Source organism: Staurois parvus, unplaced genomic scaffold, assembly GCF_062004578.1.
Source record: "Staurois parvus isolate SC_StPar_1 unplaced genomic scaffold, SC_StPar_1.0 ptg001200l, whole genome shotgun sequence".
In the NCBI taxonomy this organism is placed as follows: domain Eukaryota; kingdom Metazoa; phylum Chordata; class Amphibia; order Anura; family Ranidae; genus Staurois; species Staurois parvus.
In genome coordinates, this window is record NW_028318996.1 from 2,169,948 (window position 1) to 2,186,642 (window position 16,695).

Genomic DNA, 16,695 nt, shown 5'->3' on the forward strand with positions numbered 1-16,695 from the left:
TGGGATACTCAATATTGAACCCTACGAACTAAGACTGGGGGGCCATTAAAGTTCATGTGCGTGCAAAGGCAGGCCGACCAATACTTTTTGCAATATAGTGTGTGTGTGTGTGTGTGTGTGTGTGTGTGTATATATATATATATATATATATATATATATCAGACCCTGACACACCATCTGTCACTGAGACAGAAGGAAATCTTCTTGATGGAGCCATAGGCAGAAATAAAAACCTGACAGAGATTTTTAACCAAAAAGAACAGAAACATTTTGGCTAGAGTTTGCCTTTAAAGTTACGGTCATGTCATCAGTCATATTACGTATGCTTGTTAAATTTTCCTGCTGAGTGGATTAATCCAGTGTGGGAAAATTCGGGTTTTCAGATATCTGTCTACAGACTGCAGCTCTTCTCCCAGATTGTCAGCAATGCAGAAATAAATGGATTTCACTCTAAATCCCTGTCTGTCTTTCCCCATAATCCAGAAAATCGTGTCCGAGGACCGGAGCAAACACTGTGTTATTTAACAGCTGCAATCATATTCTGAATTCTTCTTATCATTCATACTCCTAGACCATGGCAAAAGGTATTTTGATTTCATAATATATTTACATAATCATTTAATCGTGCCTAGTAGATGGCATTGGAGTGTCATGTGTCTGAGTGCAACTTAAAGCTGAACTCTAGCCTCTCCTTCAGTCCTGCATGGTTACACAACTGAAATTGATTACTTTGATTACACTGCATGCTGTGAGCTCCTCACAATGTGCATTAGAAGCTGCAACAATTCAGATAAAGCCCGCCTCATTTCTGGGCTAGAGGATGTCTGAGAGTCATCTAGTGCTTTTTTCCCCAGCTGGACTGTCCCTGGCCCACTTTTTTCTTTCATAGGATTTATTTTGCTGAAGAACACCCATCTCTCCAGACTGATATCTGCCCATGAAGGCATTTTATATTTTTATAACCCCAAGAGGCAGCCCACTGAGTAAAGGCAATTATTTTATTAAACAGTACCAGGGACTGTAGTTACCAGCAATGTTGTGTGTCTTGTGTGCTGGTGGCTGCCGCTTTCAGTAGAAATCCTCCGTCCTCCATTATCTCCGCAGAGCTGCAGTGGGTAATATCAGCAACCCCCATGCTCCATTTATAACCCCCCCCCCACTATAGGTTCTCACAATGCAAAGCATTTCATGATTGGATGATTGAGATTGGATGACAGAAAGGTCCGCATCCTTCAATTACAGAATGCTTTGCATCTGGGGAGCCTATAGTACAGGTATTATGATAAGAGCAGGGGGCAGAAAAGGCAGCCATAGATGGCACTTTTGACTTGTGCTTGTCAAAAGAATTTTCTGATTGGATGAGGTGAAGGAGTGGGTGGTGAAGCCACAATCTCCATCTCTTCCTCCTCAAAGAACACTTTGCATTTATTGAGAAAATAGAAAGTGTTTTCTGAATGGTGCCCATGCCAAATGGACAATCTCCTGTGTTCAGCTAGCACATGAAAGAACTGTTTTTGTAGCAAAAAAGACTTTACTAGGGCACACATGAAGTAGATGGTAACCACAAAATGTAAGAAAAAGAGTATAAAATTCCAAATTTATTTTACAAAATGTAAAAAGGACGTAGCAGTGACCACATCCATCTGTTATAAAAAAAATATACATATTATATATGTGATACAATCAGTTCCTGTTTTTGTATGACTGGTCCACATATGATTCTAGATGTGTTTCAAAAACACTATTTCATCTTCACCTGTGTACTGTGTGACCAGAAGCAAGTCGTTGAGGGCTGGATCTGCTTAGAGACTGAGCCTAGTGGGGATCCAAGGTGAGAGACTGAGCCACCAGGACCTGACCTCAGAGGACAGCAGACCGCTAAGTAATCTGGACTGGATTCCTGTGTACCAGTAGGGGTGAGCTAAACTATCTGTACTTATCTCAACACACACACAGTTTATAAATAGAGACTGCTCCCTTGTTTATCAGCCCACTAGCCACCTGTTGCACACTTGTAAAGGGACAGCTAAACATGCACCACCCAGAGAAGGGCCCCAATGAAAGCAGGCCAACACTGACAATTAGGTTCAAGGTATTTTACGATCACCTCCAGGAGTACCCCTTTGGCAGGAATGCATACATCCTTCTGCTACTGGAGCTGTATGTCTAGTGTGGACACGAGGACCTTTATTTTCAAGGATTTGTGTATGCCAATACTTTTAACCCTGTTTTTGCAACAGTTATAGTTTGGTTTAACATTGTTACAGTTACATTGACTGCCAGCTTATAAGTCAGTGCTCATTTTTCTAGTATAGTATTTTTAAACCTGTTTGATTATCTGTTTTTTGATTTATGTATTGTTTAACTGCATTGCTTTAATGCATCCATTTAATCTACCACCAGTTGCTTGGCCTAATTCCTGTGCAGTGTTATACAGTAGTAGCATACTAATACCTAAGTTACACAGGTGTGAGCAACCTATATCCTACAACCAGGTGTGTCAGTGAGGACCAGGCATTTTAAGTGTTGTGGTAGAACAGAGAACCCATCCTATCAAGTGACTCCTGTGGGGGTAAGTGCTACACTGGAATTCAGGTTTAAGGGTGGACACATCCAAGTTCCTACAAAAAGTCCACAGAATGTGCACAGCGCAGGGAGAAAAATCATTAAAAAAAAACTATGTAATCCCGTTTTACTTACAGCACTTACATAACTGAGTATTCTTTTATAAGAGGTTAGTCCAACTTAAAAGTAAACCCATATAAGGGAAAATAAAGATGAGAATGTTGCGAAACAGGCTATAAGGTGTCTGATCTGTGTTCCAACACTGCTATAGCTGCCAGGAATATGGAATTCTCAGATAGTTCAACATAAAGGATTACATGTCAGTGAAAATTATATACATGAAAAGAGAGCGTGAGATAAAGGGAGAGAAAATTTCATTTTTCATTTCCTCTTGTATTTTTTTTCTCCTTTGAATGAGGTTCCTCGTCGTCTCTCCAAAATAAAAATGAACGAGAGGCCAAGTCATCCAACAACAACGTTTAGTCTAACATAGAAGAATACAAATGTTCTTGGATGACAAACTTGTTAGCTGGATACAGAAGACGCACTGCACACACATTTATGGGTTACAAGTAATTACTGTCCTTCTTGCCAATTAATTAAACTGCAACAGATTGCCTGGTGTGGAGCCGCTGAGTTTGATCCATTCGGCTAAGTTCCATCTTTTCTAATGTTCTTCTGGGAGCAGAGCTACCTAGAGTGTCCCCACTGATTCACTTTTATGATAACACCTGAAAAGGAAGAGGATATTTTGTCAAATGTAAGGTATTATAATGATAGTCCCACACAGCACTGGCCTTGGGTAAAAATCTCCACTAATTTTGGGGGCAACCTACCACTCGTGCTGTTAAGGGTCCATTAATACTAGAGCATGTGGCTAGAAGTATAGTATGATGAAGTTCAAGCGTTTCAGGTAAAAAGGTGCTGGTAATCCTACAGCATATACAGACATTGTAGATCAACCTTTTTCAAACTTTTTACCCTAAAGCAGTAATTTTCAAGTGTTCCTCTGGGGTAAAATCAGTCCACTGGGGAGAATGCCTCTTATACTGGTGGCTAGATGAAAGCCCCTCTGCCACCCTTACAGACAGCTTTATGGTTATTGGTGAACTTCCACTGGCTCTGACAAGTAGTTTTGGCCATGGAACTAGGAAGGCACCATCAGGTGGAAGGTCAATCAACCACATCTGGGGGAATCCTAGGGCTCCACAGGACCCTGCTTAAGAATGGCTATTGTAGACAATTGTGCTTTGCCCACCTTGTGTTAACAGTGTGAGCGCTTTTCTATTCAAGCATGACTGTGCCTCTGGGTGCAAAGCCAGATCCATAAAGACATGTTTTGACCAGTTTGGTGTGGAGAAACTTGAGTGACCTACTGACCACCCAGATCCCAACCCTACTGAAAACCTTTGGGTTGAATTGGAATGCCAATTATGAGCCAACATCATTACCTAACCTCACAAATAGGAACCATTTCCACCACTGCACTGACTGCAGGTTATATAATTGTAGCCAGGCGCTGAACAACAGAAACATGGAGAAGGAGACATTGTCCTCTTTACAGTAACAGTGAAGTGGTGAGTGGGAGACCAGATATGATTATTGCACCATATCCCTTAAAATTGCAAATATTCAATAGAAAAGATGGGACTTTCAGGGTGCAAGAACATGAATACCAAACATATTAAAAAGTTATATCATTTTTATTTCTTATTTTTGTAAAAAACACAAGAAAGAAAGAAATACAGAAACATAAAACAAATTCAGTTCTAAGAGTAAAGCTGAGATTAAAACTTGGTTATGTAATTGCCCAAAATTGCATGAACATGAATACCAAACATATTAAAAAGTTATATAATTTTTATTTCGTATTTTTCATATAAAACACAAGAAAGAAAAAAATACAGAAACATAAAAACAATTTCAGTTCTAAGAGTAACACTGAGATTCAAACTTGGTTATGTAATTGTAGTTACTCCCTACATGTTTCGCCCTCACGGGCTTCTTCAGGGGAGATTTTTTTGAAGAAATTTCTACCGCTGAGGCAGTCTAAAGGTATATCAAAGGAAAATTGTACAATTACCAAACAACTTAAATATCTCCAATACAAAGTATTTAATTATATATATATATATATATATATATATATATATACAGTGGGGATCGAAAGTTTGGGCACCCCAGCTAAAAATTTGTATTAATGTGCATAAAGAAGCCAAAGAAAGATGGAAAAATCTCCAAAAGGCATCAAATTACAGATTAGACATTCTTATAATATGTCAACAAAAGTTAGATTTTATTTCCATCATTTACACTTTCAAAATAACAGAAAACAAAAAAATGGCGTCTGCAAAAGTTTGGGCACCCTGCAGAGTTAATATCTTGTACTGTCCCCTTTGGCAAGTATCACAGCTTGTAAACGCTTTTTGTAGCCAGCCAAGAGTCTTTCAATTCTTGTTTGAGGTATCTTTGCCCATTCTTCCTTACAAAAGTCTTCCAGTTCTTTGAGATTTCTGGGCTGTCTGTCACGCACTGCTCTTTTAAGGTCTATCCATAGATTTTCAATTATGTTGAGGTCAGGAGATTGTGAAGGCCATGGCAAAACCTTCAGTTTACGCCTCTTGATGTAATCCCCCGTGGATTTCGAGGTGTGTTTAGGATCATTATCCATTTGTAGAAGCCATCCTCTCTTTAACTTCAGCTTTTTCACAGATGGCATCAAGTCACCATCCAAACTTTGCTGAAATTTTATTGAATCCATTTTTCCTTCTACTCGTGAGATGTTCCCTGTGCCACTGGCTGCAACACAACCCCAAAGCATGATTGATCCAACCCCATGCTGAACAGTTGGACAGAGGTTCTTTTCATTAAATTCTGTGCCCCTTCTTCTCCAAACGTACCTTTGCTCATTCCGGCCAAAAAGTTCAATTTTAACCTCATCGGTCCACAGAACTTGTTTCCAAAATGCATCAGGCTTGTCTATATGTTCATTTGCAAAGTTCAAACGATGATTTTTGTGGTGAGGACGTAGAAGAGGTTTTCTTCTGATGACTCTACCATGAAGACCATATTTGTACAAGTATCTCTTTATAGTGGAATAGTGTACCACAACTCCAGTGTCTGCCAGATCTTTCTGGAGGGATCGTGCAGTCAAACGTGGGTTTTGAAATGTTTTTCTCACAATCCTGCGAGCTGTTCTGTCTGATATTTTTCTTGGTCTTCCAGATCTTGCTTTAACTTCCACTGTTCCTGATGACTGCCATTTCTTAATTACATTCCGAACAGAGGATATTGACATCTGAAAATGCTTTGCTATCTTCTTATAGCCTTCTCCAGCTTTGTGAGCGTCAACTATTTTCAGTTTCAGTTTTCTAGACAACTGCTTAGAAGAATCCATGGTGCTGATTGTTGGGGCAAGGTCAGATGAGTCTGGGCATTTAAAACATTTGAGATTGACATAACCTGGTCTTCCCAGACGATGATTGAGAACAATCCATGACACTGGCAGGTCTCAGCTTTGCAAAGGGGGCAGTGCATGCTATAAATTTTGCAGGGTGCCCAAACTTTTGCAGACGCCATTTTTTTGTTTTCTGTTATTTTGAAAGTGTAAATGATGGAAATAAAATCTAACTTTTGTTGACATATTATAAGACTGTCTAATCTGTAATTTGATGCCTTTTGGAGATTTTTCCATCTTTCCTTGGCTTCTTTATGCACATTAATACAAATTTTTAGCTGGGGTGCCCAAACCTTCGATCCCCACTGTATATATATGGGACTCAATGGCTCACCTGATGTGAAAGCTCATGGAGCTAGGAAAAAATGACCTAAAAAAGATCTTAATTGGCAACACGTCCAAAGCAGTTGTAGAGGATACAATGGGCATCAAATATCATCTAGGCATAATAGGATTGACAAAAAAAGAAATTAATTAAATTTAACGGAAGATATGAAGAAGAGATCATAATTCATTAGGTTAAGGTTAACTTTGGGCAATTTTGCTTTAGAAGGATATATAGGTATAACCTAACATCAGAAAATAATTTAAAAAAAGAAAACAAAGTGTTAATTAACATCTTTTGATTTCTTTTTTTAAATTAAATTAGTTTCTGTTATTTGTCTATCCTATTATGTCTAGATGGATGTTTGAAGTCCATTGTTTTCTCTCCTATGGTTGTGGACGTATAGGTCAATTAGATCTTTGTTAGGTTATACCTATATATCCTTGTAAAGCATTTAACAGGTAAAATTGCCCAAAGTTAATCTTAACCTAATGAATTATGATCTCTTCTTATATCTTCTTTAATTAATTTCTTTTTTGTTTATCCTATTATGCCAAGATGATATTTGATGCCCATTGTATCCTCTACAACTGTTTTGGACATGTAGGCCAATTAAGATCTTTGTTAGGTCATTTTTACCTAGCTCCATGAGCTTTCACATCCAGGGTGAGCCATTGAGTCCCATATATATATATACAGTTGTGTTCAAAATAATAGCAGTCAGACATCACTAACCTGATCAATCACTGTTTTTGGTAGAAATTATATTTCTACATGGCAAATAATTTACTAGCAGGTGTAGTAGAGGAATAGAAATCCAACAGACCCAACAGTCATGACGTGCATGCTGCTGATTCTGTGTAAATGAATCACTAATTGAAAGGGGCATGTTCAAAATAATAGCAGCGTGGAGTTCTATTAGTGAGGTCATTCATTCTTTGAAAAACAGATGGCAATTATTGCCCTTATTTAAGGAAGGAAGGCAGCAAATGTTGTACATGCTGGTTACAGTGCATTTCTCTCTGAAATTCTGAGGAAAATGGGTCGTTCCAGACATTGTTCAGAAGAACAGCGTACCTTGATTAAAAAGTTGATTGGAGAGGGGAAAACATATAAAGAAGTGCAGAAAATGATAGGCTGCTCAGATAAAATGATCGCAAATGCTTTAAAATGGCAACCAAAACCTGAAAGACGTGGAAGAAAGTGAAAGACTACCATTCGAATGGATAGAAGAATAGCCAAAATGGCAAGGACTCAGCCAACAATCAGCTCCAGGAAGATCAAAGAAGGTCTAAAGTTACCTGTGAGTACTGTTACAATTAGAAGACGCCTATGTGAAGCCAAGCTATCTGTAAGAAGCCCCTGCAAAGTCCCACTGTTGAAAAAAAGACGTGCTGAAGAGGTTACAATTTGCCAAAGAGCACATTGACTGGCCTAAAGAGAAATGGCGCAACATTTTGTGGACTGATGAAAGTAAGATTGTTCCTTTTGGGTCTAGTGGCCGGAGACAGCTTGTCAGACGACCCCCAAACACTGAATTCAAGCGACAGTACTCTGTGAAGACAGTGAAGCATGGTGGTGCAAGCATCATGATATGGGGATGTTTCTCATACTAAGGTGTTGGGCCTATTTATCGCATACCAGGGATCATGGATCAGTTTGAATACATCAAAATACTTGAAGAGGTCATGCTGCCTTATGCTGAAGAGGAAATGCTCTTGAAATGGGTGTTCCAAAAAGACAACGACCCCAAACACACCAGTAAACGTGCAACATCTTGGTTCCAGACCAACAAGATTGACGTTATGGAGTGGCCAGCCCAATCCCCGGATCTTAATCCAATAGAAAACTTGTGGGGTGACATACAAAATGCAGTTTCTGAGGCAAAACCAAGAAATAGAGAAGAACTGTGGAATGTAGTCCAATCATCCTGGGCTGGAATACCTGTTCACAGGTGCCAGAAGTTGGTTGACTCCATGCAACACAGATGTACAGCAGTTCTCAGAAACAGTGGTTACACAACTAAATATTCATTAAGTGATTCAAAGGAAAGCAAAATCTTCAAACATTTTTCAGTTTATATAGTGAATGTTTGAGTTTGTAAAGAAGAATACAAACACTGCTATTTTTTTGAACAGTCTAATATTCACTTTTCTTCGATTTTTTTAGAGGAAAAACACAAATTTTATATATTTTTCTTCATGTTTTGATTTGGAATAGAATGTGTAGTGTTCCCAATGCATTTGTGTGTATGGCAATAAAAGCTATTAGAAGGATTTTGAGCTTTATTCACTTTTTTCAACACACTGCTATTATTTTGAACACAACTGTATATATATATATATATATATATATTCGATTAAATACTCTGTATTGGATATATTAAAGTTACTTGGTAATTGTACAATTTTCCTTTGATATACCTTTAGACTGCCTCGGTTGTAGAAATTTCTTCAAAAAAATCTCCCCTGAAGAATCCCGTGAGGGCGAAACATGTAGGGAGTAACTACAATTACATAACCAAGTTTGAATCTTAGTTTTACTCTTAGAACTGAAATTGTTTTTATGTTTCTGTATTTTTTTCTTTCTTCTTGTGTTTTTTACAAAAATACAAAATAAAAATTATATAACTTTTTAATATGTTTGGTATTCATGTTCATGCACCCTGAAAGTCCCATCTTTTCTATTGGATATTGTCCTCTTTAGTCAGTTTTGCCTTCACTTTCAACTGCTATGCTGTACGTTGTCAGCAGGGGGAGGAATATAGCCAAGAAAGCTATTTCTATGCAGAACACTGAGGATCATAGGAATTGAAGTTTGGGACATCAACCATATAATTGGGTTGTAAGAACACAGAATAGTACTTATGGACCCTTACACTACATTTCTCAAAGGACAGAGGAAGAGGGAAAGTGGTGGAATAGTTTTTACCAGACTGCATTGGAAAAAGTTTCTTCCTCTTGGGAGTCCATGTTAGCACATCAGCCTGTGTGTACACATCTCTGCGGGAGACCAGACTGGTGGGGACTGGAGCTCAAAGCCAGAGAGTGGTAAAACATTGAAAGTGCTGCATGGACCGTGGCAATCACATCAATCTCACCCTTGACACAGGAAGACCAGAATGTTCTCTCACTCTCCATTCCTTCACTTCTGATCAACTGAGCCATCTGCGCAGAGCTAAGGGTCCTCTTTCCTACATCAGGAGTCTACAGCCACACTGGAGGGACTGGCTCACTGCTCACTATTCACACACTGATGTCTAAGACAAAATTATTGGAAGCAGCATACTTTGTACATAGTACCAACATGGCATGCTGGTGCACCAAGACTGTTGTTAAGTGTACTGACTCTGCTTATGGGCCCCAACAATAGCCGGCAGAAGAACACAGTAAAGGACTGTCCCCTTTAAAGCCATTCTTTAAGCTCCTATCTACTACTCATATAAAAGGGTACCTCTGTCCAGTTAGCCTAGGCCAAGCATAGTCATGCTTAATGTACTTTGGCAGTATAGTCACTTGAATGCAGTAAATTTAGCAACATTACTCTCCTTTGCTGCACTAACTGTGATCTTGATACTGTGTATGCTGATCCTAGTGCATAGATCCTATACCTATTGCTGTCTACTGATCATACCGTATGCTATTGCGAATCCACTTTCTTGCCATTATCGTTACCAATCATATTATGACAGTATATTGAGACTTGCCTTTACTAATTCGTTCCCTGTCTGTTTCCTGACACAGCATCATTATTGTATACCCAATATTGCCTCCAGTGATTTCTGTTGTATAGCAAGCTTTGATCACTTAATCTAGTGTGCCAGATAAGCTGAAATCAATGGGGAGGTTGAAGAACCCATCCTATCCAGCAGCTCCGTGGGGGGGGGAGTGCTAGATAAGGTATGTAGAGGTTTGAAGTAGTATCACTACTTTTCTATAGATAAAAAGGGTCAACTGTATAAATCATTAGTTGCAGAGACAGGGGCGGACTGACAACTCATGGGGCCCCCGGGCAACAGGGGATAATGGGGCCCCTGTGTCCTTGCCCAAACTCAAAAAAGCCTATGAAAAAGATACCAGGGGCATCTCATGGGGCCCCCTACTGACCCCGGGACCTCAGGCAGTGCCCGAGTTTCCAAATGGTCAGTCCGCCCCTGTGCAGAGAATTTCTGAAAATGCAGAGAAGTCTGCTTGAATACTTGGAATTACGGGGGCTCCCTTGTTAGTTTTTTTGCCACCTATTTCCCATTGGGGGAATTTCCCTTCACTTCCTGTTCCATAGGCAAAACAGGAAATGAGCGGAAATCCCTCCATAGTGAGAAAATGCCTGATTGTCACCAGAACTAGTGTCCCCATTGTAAGATTTCACCTTTATTCCAGTTCTAGTACCAATCAAAATTTGTGATTTTCTTTCACTTTTACTTTTGGTGATAACACCAGGACAAATAGAGAGGTTGAATCTCCCTACTGGGAACATAGACAACAATAAGAACCTGACAGGTGTTCTAATCACTCTCTACTCTATCTAAAACTGTAGGGCAAATCCTGGTCTCGCTGTTTTGACCCACGTTCTATTCCTATTGTATGCAAAAAATCTCTATAGAGTGCTACTATGTGTGTCACCTATTAACAATAAAAATAGATACAAAAAGTCTAACATATCCTTAAAGTGTCAAAAAATCCACAAAAGTGTGTTGTGCAACAAAACCTTCAGGCTGTTTAGCCTTTTAACCATGCACCAGTGATCTTCCACCAACAATCCAGAGAACTCACCAACTATATCTGACCACCCACTACAGGTAAGTTACACAGCACTTGTTTTGCAGGGATTGCCACCGTTCACTTCCCACCAGGACCAGCGACTTCTCCTCTCCTCTTACCTGTGTCTTAAGTTGCATCAAACGATATAACATGGGAAAGACAAAGGAAGACCGCCATAGTGTAAAACCTTAAAAGCTTTATTCCAACGTGAAAACTCCTTCACATTCCCCACTCACATTATAAAGTGCTATGCCTTGCACTAAGGTAAACTCGCTTGTTTGCAACATCAGTAATGCCAAGGTACCTGCTCCATAAACTCCTATTGTGAGTGGTCCCTTCCTGCTTCCTCTCAGGTGTACAATGGCGTCACTTCTGGGTGTACTGTGTGGAATGATATCATCCCACACAGTACACCCAGAAGTGATGCCATTGTACACATGTGGGAGAAGGCAGGAAGGGACTGCTTGCAATAGGAATGTATGGATCAGGTACCCCGGCATTACTGATGTTGCAAACAAGAGAGTCTACCTTACCTACCTAAACTTACATAATTCTACTAGCAACCTAACTAGGAGGGCACTACAAAACAAAAAAAAGTTTTGCCATTAGCTATACTTTATGCCAAGGGCAAGAGGAATCATTGGGCCAATGAAATTCTCTTTACCCCTATAAAGCCAATTATTTATATTTATGATCTAATCTGTTTGATCTCTTGAACATGTCAGGCTGTGTATGGCCACCCTAATGGAAGGCTGAGCAATCCTAACCATTGATGGCCACATTCATTCCAGGGTTCTTGTAGAAGGCACTACAACAGATTTAATGTACTCAACCATAAACCACAAAGCAGAACTCCAGGCAAACAGAAAAATATACAGTTGAAGTGTATACTGTACAAGAAAACTATTTTATCTTTAAAAAGAATTGTAAATGTGTCCAGTCCTATGACCAAGCACCCTGCCAGACAGCAGAGCCAGGTGGGTGAAATCACTTTTCCCCACTGCTAAATAGCAATGCAACTTGGTCATTGACTCAACACCAGCCTGTTGATTGGATACTGAAGGACCAAAACCACAGTGATGGTGTCATTACTTTCTTACTCTGTTCACTTCACTGGCAGCAAAACACCCAGTGTTAGACTGACAACACAATGTAATGTAATGTGTAAACCCCTGAAACGCATGGACTGTTCATTGCTGTTGTATTATTAACAAACTCTACTATAAAAAATTTGGAATCTTAGATCTTTAGTCTTGGCACACTCATCACACCTTTTACATGTGCATCTTAAACTTTAGATCCCCTAAAAAATGGGCACCCTGTATTTGTTGACAGCGACTTCATCAGAGTTACTGTTCTCAATATGAAATCAGCTGACTTTCTTCAACCGTGACCAAATGATAAGAAGAATCCAGTGCCCTTGATATTCATGTTCTGGACTTAATCAGTTAAACTTGATAGGAATTTCAACCCTTCTTTCTCCATCCAAAATGGTAACTTTTCATTTAAAAAAAAAAAAGTTTGTAACATTAAGTAATTTTTCTTCTCTCCATTATTACAAATGCAGAGGAAAGACACAAAGATACTACATATTTTATGTATTCCAGGAGTGATGGCCCCTCATATTGATGTATGAGTCACGAAGGGGTTAATGGATCCCCTTATCCATGCTCCAGAGGAAACGCCCCGGGGCGTCAATTTCCCAGGCACGCATCATCTACTGTAACAAATGCAAACCAACATAGATTGTGAGCCATCTCCTATCTGCAGCTCGTCCAGGTTCATGTCTGAGGAATCCCTTTCCTTTGCCAAGTGAAAAATCGATTTTAGCTTGTCATGCCAACGAGAGGTTCAACATGTTCACTGCTGTTCCTGGTGACCCTGGGGTGTGAATACTGCCTGGAACCAGAGAAAGCAGGCTGAAACCATGGAGTAACTGCTCCGATCACAAGTGTGAGCTCTGCAGCCAAGATCAGACATTGTTATCTCCTTCTACCAGCAGTATATAATGTTATCAATACAGCACATAGCTGAAAACATACATTGTCAAAGCTCTGCTTACCTACAGTATACACACTACACACTAAAAGCTGACTATACAGTCTAACCTAAAGTCATATTAAACCCAAAAAGAAGCTTTAGTTAAATTACAGCTTGACAATTGTTCAATGTGAAAGCTGCATTCGTTTACCTTTTCGGGATTTCTTTCCTCTATTTCCATCTGGTGATCTGGCCAGTACGTCTGTTGTTTTTCAATAGAACAAGCTCTATTGCAAACATATCAGTTTACAGGGATGAGACAAATCATTAACCAAAAGAAGTGAGGAACCCCCTTTCATTCTCTCCTTCCTACAGATACCAGATGACATATACCCCCAGATGTACTCTATTGTTGCTTTGAACAGTTTGCATGTAGGCAGGTGCCTATGCTTTATTATGTCAACATGTAGGGCATCAATATATTTTTTGAAATGGCTTCCCCTGCATGTGTGTCACTTCCCGGGTGTATATACAGGGGAACTGACCTCTGGTGAGGAGTCCAGTGTGGGAGCTGCAGAGTGAGGACCAATGTATCATGTGATCTGCTTTTTTAATTATATACCCCTCCAATGGGATCCATTTCTTAGGGCATCCATTTGTATGCGCTTAGTTGTATGGACTTCTGTAACCTAAAGGTATGGGCAGCACCACTAGGGACAGCCAATCTATGCACAACTAAATGTATGCACCGCCATTTGAAAGTTGTGTACAGCCATTTATGTGAGAATTATGTCAAATTATATAACTGCTCAGTAAATGGAGTCTTCATCCCAAGGAAAAGTTGTTTTTGGTATTTACTTGGGAAGAGGAGATCAATAATTTAATCATGTGTAGTCATGGCATATCACAAAGAACTGGGAATGAAACTACTAACCCCCTGGGCTATGGAGAGGAGTAAGTTGTTTAGTTACCAGGGTAACCTAGTCAACCCTTTACAAAGATGTGGGTGTATACTATAGAGTACCAGAAGCAAAGCAGCCAACTTGTAGTGGAAGCAGTGATGGTGGCCGGTGATGAGGGTCCTGTGAGGGGACACTTCGCACTTCACATTCCCCACTAAGGCTAGGTTCACCTCTGTGCAGGTGGTGCCACTGTGGACAAAAAAAACATACCACCCGCATAGAGGAATGCGGACCCGCAGGCGCACTGGAAATCACAGCCGTACTGGGAACTGAGATTCCCATGCAGGCTGAGTTTTTCAAAGAAGTGCAGGGACTTCTTTGCAGCATGGCCCGGCGCACGGGAGTTAATTCAAATTAATAAGATCTCGTGCCCGCACAAAATGCGGCCCGTAGGAACAGATGTGAACCTAGCCTAAGTAGCAGGGTCTCCATATTGGAGTCCACTGTGGTGCAGGACCCACATAGAGAACAAGCCTGGATTCATGGTGGGAAGGCCTTGTGAGGTGAAATGGCTGTGGCAAAATGTAATTAAAAGTAGAAGGGTGACGTTGTGTGCAGGGGCGGACTGACCATTTGGAAACTTGGGCACTGCCTTGAGGGCCGGGGTCAGTAGGAGGCCCCATGAGATGCCCCTGGTACCTTTTTCATAGGCTTTTTTGAGTTTGGGCAAGGACACAGGGGCCCCATGATCCCCTATTGCCCGGGGGCCCCCATGAGTTGTCAGTCCACCCCTGGTTGTTTGATGAGCTGGTGGAATCAAGTTGCTCAGCAATTCTTTCTTAAAATGCTTCAAAGTCATATGTTGGGACAGGTAGGGACAGACCCTACACCCCAGATTTCTCTACACCCCAGAAATAAAAACCTGACAGGGGTTATTATAACCTGTTCAATGCTCCATTAAACTAAAAGAAAAGTTTTGGTTATAGATACACTAATCAGGGAGTCAGACTCTTTCCAAAGGAACCCATTTACCTGGACACCATCTAACACCATATGAAACACAATTTTTCACTTTGGGTGGGATTTTTGTTTTGAAAGATACAGCGAATAATTGCGTTTGATCAGCCAGAAATTTTCCCACCTCTAACTACAGAGAAAAAATTCCTGACCTGAAGAATGATCTGATTGATGGAGGACTCCCAGCTGAACCCAATAACACAACCCCCCATTGCGACATATGATAATGCATTCCTGAGAGGCATGTTTGCTGACAGAAGCAAAAATGATTCTGTCATTTACAAGCTGTCCAGACTGAGGTGTGAAAAATGTTAAATGCTGCTAAAATGCTGCAAACCATAAAAATGCGACAAACATCCAAGTACGGCCTCAATACCAAAACAAGAAGGCAGGCGAATACTGTTTGTGGAATCGGGAATGAAACGGGTTCACATAAATTCAGTGTTGGTATTTTGTATATTTAGTAATCCAGTTTGGCTGTTTTCACAGGGATCTGTTTTTCTTCCATTTTTTTTGCATTAAAAAAAGTGGGGAAAAAATGCATGACCATCAAAGCGATTCTAAAGGGTAATTTTTTTTGTAAAATAACTAACATGTCTATACTGACCTGCTGTGTGTAGTGGTTTTGCACAGAACAGCCTGGATCCTCCTCTTCTCGGGTCCCCCGCAGGGTCTCCTGGCCCCTCCCTCCTGTCGGTGCCCCCACAGCAAGCCGCTTGCTATGGAGGCACACGCTGCTCCGTGTGTCCATTCACACATGGAGCCACAACTCTCTCCTCATTGGCTGACTGGCTGTGATTGACCTAAAGTCCAAGAAAAGAAAAAGCAAGAAAAGTATTGGAAAAAAAAGAAAGAGAGGAGTGAAGTGGAAGCGGACAAGGAGTGGGCTGGAGCCGGGCCAGGGATGATTCCACGCCCACGTGGCAATCCCCCCAATGACAGCTGGACACTTGGTATAATGACTACAACGGGTTGTTTTGATTACCCCCCCAAGTAATTGGAAATCCAGGGGTTTAATTTTCTTTTTAAATTTCTTAACTTTGTCACGCAGAACAGCAGCTAGTTTTTCATTGACCAAATACCATGAAACTTTTAGTTTGACCTGCACAATAGTTGGGACCCCCAATTTCCAGTTTATAGCCAAGGTTTGCTTAGCTGCCATAAGAATAAAAAATATCAGATTGAATTGGTTGGCATCGGGTTTAGGATTAAAACAGAAGTGAGGGAATTAAAATAAATACTCACCTAGATGGCTGCAGCATCCATGTTGGGAGTTCTGTTTGCTAAAACCGTCAGTTGATGCACCCTCATCCAGAATCTTTTGATCCGCGGGCAGTCCCACCACACATGTATCAAAGTTCCAGCTAAACTTCTGGTTCCGGCACCACATTTGAGGGACACAGGATCAGCGGCTCCAGTCCCTTCGGCATAAAATACCGGACCCCCGCACCTGGGACACCTGCTCCGGGCACCATGATTGCCCCCCCTCCCTAAACCCCGGCGAAACGCTGCATTCCTGCTCCGCTCCACGTCCCGATACAAGCAGCTCTCTCTCCTCTGCAACCAAGATGGCCGACGGAATGGAGACAGGCATAGCTGATTCACAGCCACAGACAGTCTCTGCATCTCAGGAACTACAAATTCCAGCAGATCTATATGAAAGAATTGCTCAGTCTGTGGCATCTTTAC

The 16,695-nt window shown here is 40.7% G+C and overlaps 1 long non-coding RNA gene across 1 annotated transcript; it reads right to left on the bottom strand.

Moving 5' to 3' along the window:
• Positions 1 to 1,585: 1,585 nt before the first annotated feature.
• On the bottom strand, positions 1,586 to 16,573 carry LOC149438267 (uncharacterized). The gene is made up of 2 exons (XR_016307940.1): positions 16,252 to 16,573; positions 1,586 to 3,296 (listed from the first exon to the last, which is right to left on the bottom strand). It is a non-coding gene; the product is annotated as an uncharacterized LOC149438267 (long non-coding RNA).
• Between the last annotated feature and the right edge of the window lie 122 nt (positions 16,574 to 16,695).